Consider the following 6975-nt stretch of genomic DNA (forward strand, 5'->3'; position numbering starts at 1 on the left):
AGCCAATCATGATACCTAGAGGAGTTAGACAAATTTTGTTTATTAGTTATGTTCTTCTTTTATGTCCATAGGTAGGGAACCAATTAAGTGACCAAAATTAACTTCTAAGAAGGAATACTTGATTATCATTAATGGCTCTGAGACAGCCTGTAGAGGTCCCAGGTTAGTAGAAAGGGATACCTGCTTTTTTTTTTAAAAAAAAATACCATGTTAGGTTAGAAATCTCTTCAACTCTTTAAAAGACCACTTAGAAAAAGTCATCACGAGAATGTTTGGAAGGCCACCCGATAAGCATTCGTCTGTGATCGAACCCCATCGTAAATTTCTACCCAAAAAAAAAATAAAGTTTCCAAAAAAGAGAATTAAAATAAAAAATAGTTATGATAAGAGACTAGAAAATATGAATAGAACAAAATTGCAGAAACAAATTTGAAGAGGAGGCTAACATAACGCAATAAGACAATATAAACCATTATACTCAATGTGTTAATAGTCTCATACTAGGAAAAAAACTACAGATGACTTTGTAAGTAATTACCTTCCTTATTAAGTGTACCATTCAGCTGGTTGGCTCCTAGATTCAGGATATTAAGTGAAGATAAATTTTTGAGAGATAACGGAATAGTTCCGGTGAGCATGTTATCACTTAGATCAAGAATTTTCAACTTTCTCAATCCCGATATATCTGTCAAATATACAATATCCAAAAAAAAAAGAATCTAAATCAAAAGTACTATTTACAACAAAAAGGATAGAATAGAATGAAGTTAAAGAAATAAGTTGGATGAGAGAAAGGCTAGCTGATCCATTTGTGATAACGATCCTATTATTTGATTGCCAGATAAGTTAAGTTGTTGGAGCTCATGAAAGGAAGAAAAAATATTGAAATTCAATCACCATTGCTTAAATCGATCATATTCCATGAGCCATGAAAGCATGAGCTTTGACACTTGTTTTGTGCTATTGCTGCAGATCACTCTCTTCCAAAGGCAGTAGTCTCTCCCTCTTCCCCACGTGGGTGGTGAAGTATAGTTGTTGTGAAGGAAAGAAGATCTAAGCTCTAATAGAGCTTCATACTCCTCTAAAGGACATCCGAAGCTAGAGCTGCAGTTGCATAGGACTACAATCAGTGAAGTCCATAACAAAATTGCTAGCCTTGAGTAGGTGACAAAGTAGTAGCAATTCCTCATAATGGGGTAACTGATGTAAAATAATTATCTGATGTGTATTTACTTCTCATCTCATCCTTGCACCAGTCATATCAAAGCATGGAGGTTTGGAAATTTGAGTCTACAACCAAGTCAACATATTGCTAGGTTGACTGCGTGGCTTCCAATAACGTCATATTCAATCCCTCAATGCTAAGATTTTTTTTGGAAAAAGAGATTGGGAGTGGACCCCAGCCTGAGAATAATTATTAGAATTGAAAGCGAGTGAAATGTAATTCACCGAATGGAAAAAACTGGTAAAAAAAATAAAAAAATTAAAGACAAGCGAACAACTCACAAAAGGTAAAAGAGAGTCATAGGAAAATATGGGGAACAATTTCTTGTAAGATCTAGAATCCACTCATTAAGAACTTAAGAAGATTTAGTGGTAGAAACTTTTCCTACAAACTTGGATTTCTCGATAAAGTCTTCAATTGTTCCACGTGCACTAACTCAATGCGTAAACCAGCAAGTCTAAGTCTATATGGAAGAAAAGTATGCATCATGATCCATGTAGGACTTCTTTTTTGGAGAAAAGCTATTGGGAGCTTTTCTACTCTTGACCAAAAGTTTTCCAAAGAGGATTTCACTCTCGAACAACAAGAGCTGGACTCCAGATATCCATAGACCAAATAGTCTATCTTTAACTACTAATCAAGAGGAGTAATATTTGAATGTACCATGTGAAGATCACTGAAGAGATAGAAATCTGTTGGTAAATTCATTCTCTGTTGTACTTAATTTCATGGATGTTAATTAGGCATCGTATGCCTTCATTACTTCAACATCACTTTAAATTGTGATGAACTCTTTTAAAGTATATTAGTTAGTTCTAGTATAAATATGGGAGACCTTAATCTCTCTGCTTAGCCTCTATAAGATAGACATCTGAGGAGGACTACCTTGCTCCTCTGCCTAGCTGCAGGTGGATCTAGAAATCAAGGAAAGCTTCATTGAGGCACTCTGCTTCAGGATTGTCCGAGTGAATTCTAATAGATGCTGTATATAATGCCTAGCCCAAAATAAACTGGGTTTGGTCCACTTCACCAGCCTGATGTTTAATTCGGATCATGGCCTGGACTTTGGCTCGTGGCCAGGCTTGAAAAGGGGCCACTCCTCTTCTCGATCTTCGATGGGTGCTAAAAAAGCTAGCCTCCTGGCTATTTAAGGTTACCACCACCCCTCAAGGGGACGAGCCAATTCTCCTAATCTCTTTTTTCTTATCTCTTGGATTCTCAAGATTTCTAACAATCATCCTCATCACCCTGCTTTTGCCGAAATCATGACTTCAAACTTCCGAGAGCCACCTCCTCACCTCTTAGATTCTTCCTCTCTCTAAAGAGGACTTAACTCCTGTGAAGACTCGATGCCTTTCACGATAGGGCATCGTACAGTTTTGACCATCACACCGTTTAATCATCAAGATAGATGGCTATCAAACGCAGTGCAATATATCACACGAAAAATGCACAACATATGACGCACAATGCTCATCCTATTTGATAGCGGCCCATCTCTGTGGCCAATGATGTGATGAGATGGCTAATCAGATCTGCATCGCTCTTCGTGGTGCACGTTGCACAGCGCAACCGTAGCAATCAAAATCCGCACCGACTCTTCTACCATGGCTTCAGCCCCCGCCCATTTTCTGCCACCTCGCGCATGTCTCTGAATTACGCCCAACCCCAACCACGTGGACTCGTTCTCGAACTTTGCACTTCCGGATATAGCCACTGAAGGCAGCGTCGCATTCCACCGTCTACTACGTTATCGTTTGAATTAATGGTGGGTTACTGACAGATGGACATCAAATTCAGACCGCGCAGCCGCTGTGAAAGTTTTGACTTGAAGTTGATTCAAAAAGGGCAAAGTTAAGATAATATGTTATAGGGAAATTCACATTTACAGATCAATACAAATGGTATAATATGGAATCCCATCTCCCAGAACGCTAAAATCCCACACCATGGCGATGGCATCAGCCCTTCCTCTCTCTCACCATCTCGTAAAGTTAGCTTCCCTCCTTGCTCTAACCCAAGCTTTCTCGGCAACTGCCAAAACCTACACCAACCTGACCCAGGGCACCACCCTCACACCCCTCGGCCCAACCACCTCTTGGCCCTCCCCCTCCGGCGACTTCGCCTTCGGTTTCCGTCCCCTCGACTCCAACGCCTCCCTCTTCGTCCTCGCCATCTGGTTCAACATCACCTCTCCCCAGGCCGTTGTCTGGTTTGCCAACGGCGACAACCCGGTCCAGGCCGGGTCCAAGCTCGAGCTCACCTCCGCCGGCCAACTCTCCCTCACCGACCAGTCCGGCAACGAGGTCTGGAACCCCGGCGTCAGCAACGCCACCTACGCCGCCCTCCTCGACTCCGGCAACCTCATCCTCGTCTCCTCCAGCTCTTCCTCCTCTCCGTGGCAGAGCTTCGCCTCGCCGAAGGACACCCTCCTCCCGGGCCAAGCCCTATGGGCAGGATCCAGTCTCCGGTCACGGCTGACAGACTTGGACTACTCCGAAGGCCGCTTCTCCCTCGTCGCCCAGAACAACGGCAACCTGGTGCTCTACCCGTTGGCGCTGCCGGCCGGAAACTTATACCAGTCCTACTGGGCCACCAACACCGTGGGCTCCGGCTCCGGTTCCCGGCTAGTCTTCAACGAGTCCGGCAGCCTTTACTATGCTCTCACAAACGATACACAAATCAACATCTTCTCCACCGGCAGCTCCTACTCGACCAAAAACTTCTACCAGAGGGCGACGCTCGACCCCGATGGCGTCTTTACGCTAGACGTCTATCCGAAGAACGCATCCAACGGGCAGCAGAAATGGCAGGTGGGGAGAATAGTCCCGCCGGACATTTGCACCAGCATCAGGAACGATTACGGGAGCGGGTCCTGTGGATACAACAGCTATTGTGTGTCGAACGGCGATGATCAGAAGCCTTACTGCCTGTGCCCGCCCAACTATTCATTCATCGATTCCACGAGGGAGTACTTGGGTTGCATGCCCAACTTCGCGCCGCAGAGCTGCGAGCATGACGAAACAGATTTGTTCAACTTCGAGATGCTCAGCGAAACCGACTGGCCGCTGTCAGACTACGAGCATTACACGAACGTGAGCGAAGACCAGTGCAGAGAGTACTGCCGCAGCGATTGCATGTGCGCCGTGACCATCTTTAATGGTGGACAGTGCTATAAGAAGAAGCTCCCCCTTTCCAACGGGAGGCAGACGGGGTCTTTCGGCGGGACAGCTCTGATCAAAGTGGCCATAGGCAACGCTTCCCTGCCCCAGTCGCCCAGTTCGACTGTAACTGTCGAGAAGAAGAATCAGAGAACTTTAATTCTAGTTGTATCATTGCTTCTGGGGAGCTCCGGGTTTCTCAATATGGTGTTGCTTGGTGTGATCTCGGTGAATGGCCTCTGTCGCTATGCAAACAGGAGGCCGATTAAACCAGTATCGGGCATGTCGGGAATGAACATAAGAGTTTTCACTTACAGAGAGCTCGAGCGGGCTACAAATGGATTTAGTGAGGAATTGGGCGGTGGATCATTTGGAAGGGTCTATAAGGGGTCATTGGCATTGGAGTCAAGAACGTGGATCGCAGTGAAGAAGTTAGACAGGCTGCTCCACGACAGCGACAAGGAATTCATGAATGAGGTGAGATCGATCGGCCAGACTCACCACAAAAATTTGGTTAGATTGCTCGGTTTCTGCGACGAAGGGGTGCATCGGCTTCTAGTATACGAGTACATGAGCAATGGATCATTGAACAGTTTTCTGTTCCGGAGTGAGAGACCGCAATGGAGCCAGCGAACAAAAATCGCATTGGGGATTGCCAGGGGACTCCTATACTTGCATGAAGAGTGCAGCGCTCCGATTATCCACTGTGATATAAAGCCAGAAAACATACTGCTAGATGACAATTTTGTTGCTAGGATATCCGATTTTGGGTTGGCTAAGCTTCTAAGAACCGACCAGTCTCATCGAACGAACACTGGCGCCAGGGGAACCTGAGGATATGACGCGCCCGAGTGGTTTAAAATTGTGCCCATCACTGCAAAGGTGGATGTCTACAGCTTTGGTGTCATGTTGCTGGAGATTATTTGTTGCAGGAAAAGCTTGGAGCGAGGGGTGGGAAATGAGGTGGTGATGGTGCTCGCTTATTGGGCTTATGACTACTATAGAGAAGGGAGGTTGGACGTCTTGGTGGAGAATGATGAAGAGGCTATGGCTGACATAAGTGTAGTGGAGAGATTTGTAATGGTGGCCATGTGGTGCATCCAGGAAGAACCATCTCTAAGACCGTCAATGCAGAAGGTGATTCAGGTGCTAGAAGGAGCGGTTGCGGTTCCTGCTCCCCCTGACCCTTCCTCCTACTCCAGTTCAATCCGCTGAGTTCTGGTTCTCTATCTTTCTGGCCTATGCCGGATGTTAATTTTGGGATTCATTTTATAATTCTGACCTAGCAGGCACGCAATCCTGCCTCAGCTTCTCCAAAGAAGATTGAGCCTACCTTCCAGAAGCAGAATAAGAAGGAGAAGAAAAAGAATCTATATTTTCTAAATACTATACCAGAGAGAAGACTTCTTCTGTTGTTGTTTTGGCTCTGAGTTCTTCCTTTTTATTTTTTGGCGCTGAAATCTTTTGAGCATCTCTTTCTCTTGTGTTCTGATTGTTTGCTCGCTGTTTTTTTATTTTTTGTATCCTTTCTGTTGGTGTATTTCTTCTTTGCAATGTGGACGGTATTGCTATGTGTTTAGATCTTTGGATATCTGTTTTGAAGGCCTGCTTGTAAATTTCTTCGCTCTCCCTAGTGAAGTTTGGGTGGTACTTTGCTTCCCTCGTTCATCAAAAAAAGAGAATCATGCCGACTGCTAGTAAGAGTATTTGTTAGTGTTTTACCAGCTCCTTTCACAAGCATAAACAGATCGATGGAGGAGAAAATTATGCCATATAAATTTTAACTTTGGTGAATCGATGTTCTAAAATTGCATATTGTGGCATTCATATTTGTTTCTTTTTCGAAAGTGTGATGTTTACATTTATATTGCAATAGATTGTATTGTTATTGCTTGGAGCTCGTAGAATATGACGATGTCTGGAATTCAGGAATGAATCTTGATGTACAGAGAAAAACAAGGAACACCATCAGGTTTGTGGTGAATTTCAGCCTAGGTTATTCTTACACTCCATGAAATGCCCATAGATGAGTTCAGTAGGATTATACTTCATATAAAATTATACCTTTTGATTGTTGACATGCCTCTGTTTGATGTCTACATATGTCTGAAACGAACTAAGGGCATGCTTAGTTAGAGGGAGTTGTGTTATAAAAGGGAAATGAAAATAAGTCTCCTATTCCGATTCCCCCAAAATTCTATTCGGGCTCCTTTATAGCATTCAAATCATATTTTAATTTCGATCCTGATTCCAGTCATGAACCAAAGATGTTAGAGGATATGATCATTGTGATTTCCATTCCAATCCATTTCAATTCTATTTGCCATTGTGATTTTGGTCGCAAAACAAATGCACCTTAAATTCCTTAGGCTCAACTAGAATAGCCGCTGTTAGGCGTTTGCAGTTGACAAAAATTTTCAGAAAGAATAGTTGTTCCAAGTATGCTGTGGTGCTGAAAATCTTGCATTCCTACCATTGCTGGGTTCATATCTGCGGCCCCAAGGTCAGAGACAGCCATGAAAAACTATAGACAATCTTCAACCTTTGCATCAGCGTCCTGCTGTCTAAACCAATTCGGAGTCGCCTGTA

At 43.8% G+C, this 6975-nt stretch overlaps 1 pseudogene; it reads left to right on the top strand.

The window, feature by feature from the left end:
* The first annotated feature begins 3109 nt into the window (after window positions 1–3109).
* LOC140852792 (G-type lectin S-receptor-like serine/threonine-protein kinase LECRK3) lies at window positions 3110–5969 on the top strand (annotated as a pseudogene).
* Window positions 5970–6975: the final 1006 nt, after the last annotated feature.

This window comes from Elaeis guineensis, chromosome 1, assembly GCF_000442705.2.
Source record: "Elaeis guineensis isolate ETL-2024a chromosome 1, EG11, whole genome shotgun sequence".
NCBI classification, from domain to species: domain Eukaryota; kingdom Viridiplantae; phylum Streptophyta; class Magnoliopsida; order Arecales; family Arecaceae; genus Elaeis; species Elaeis guineensis.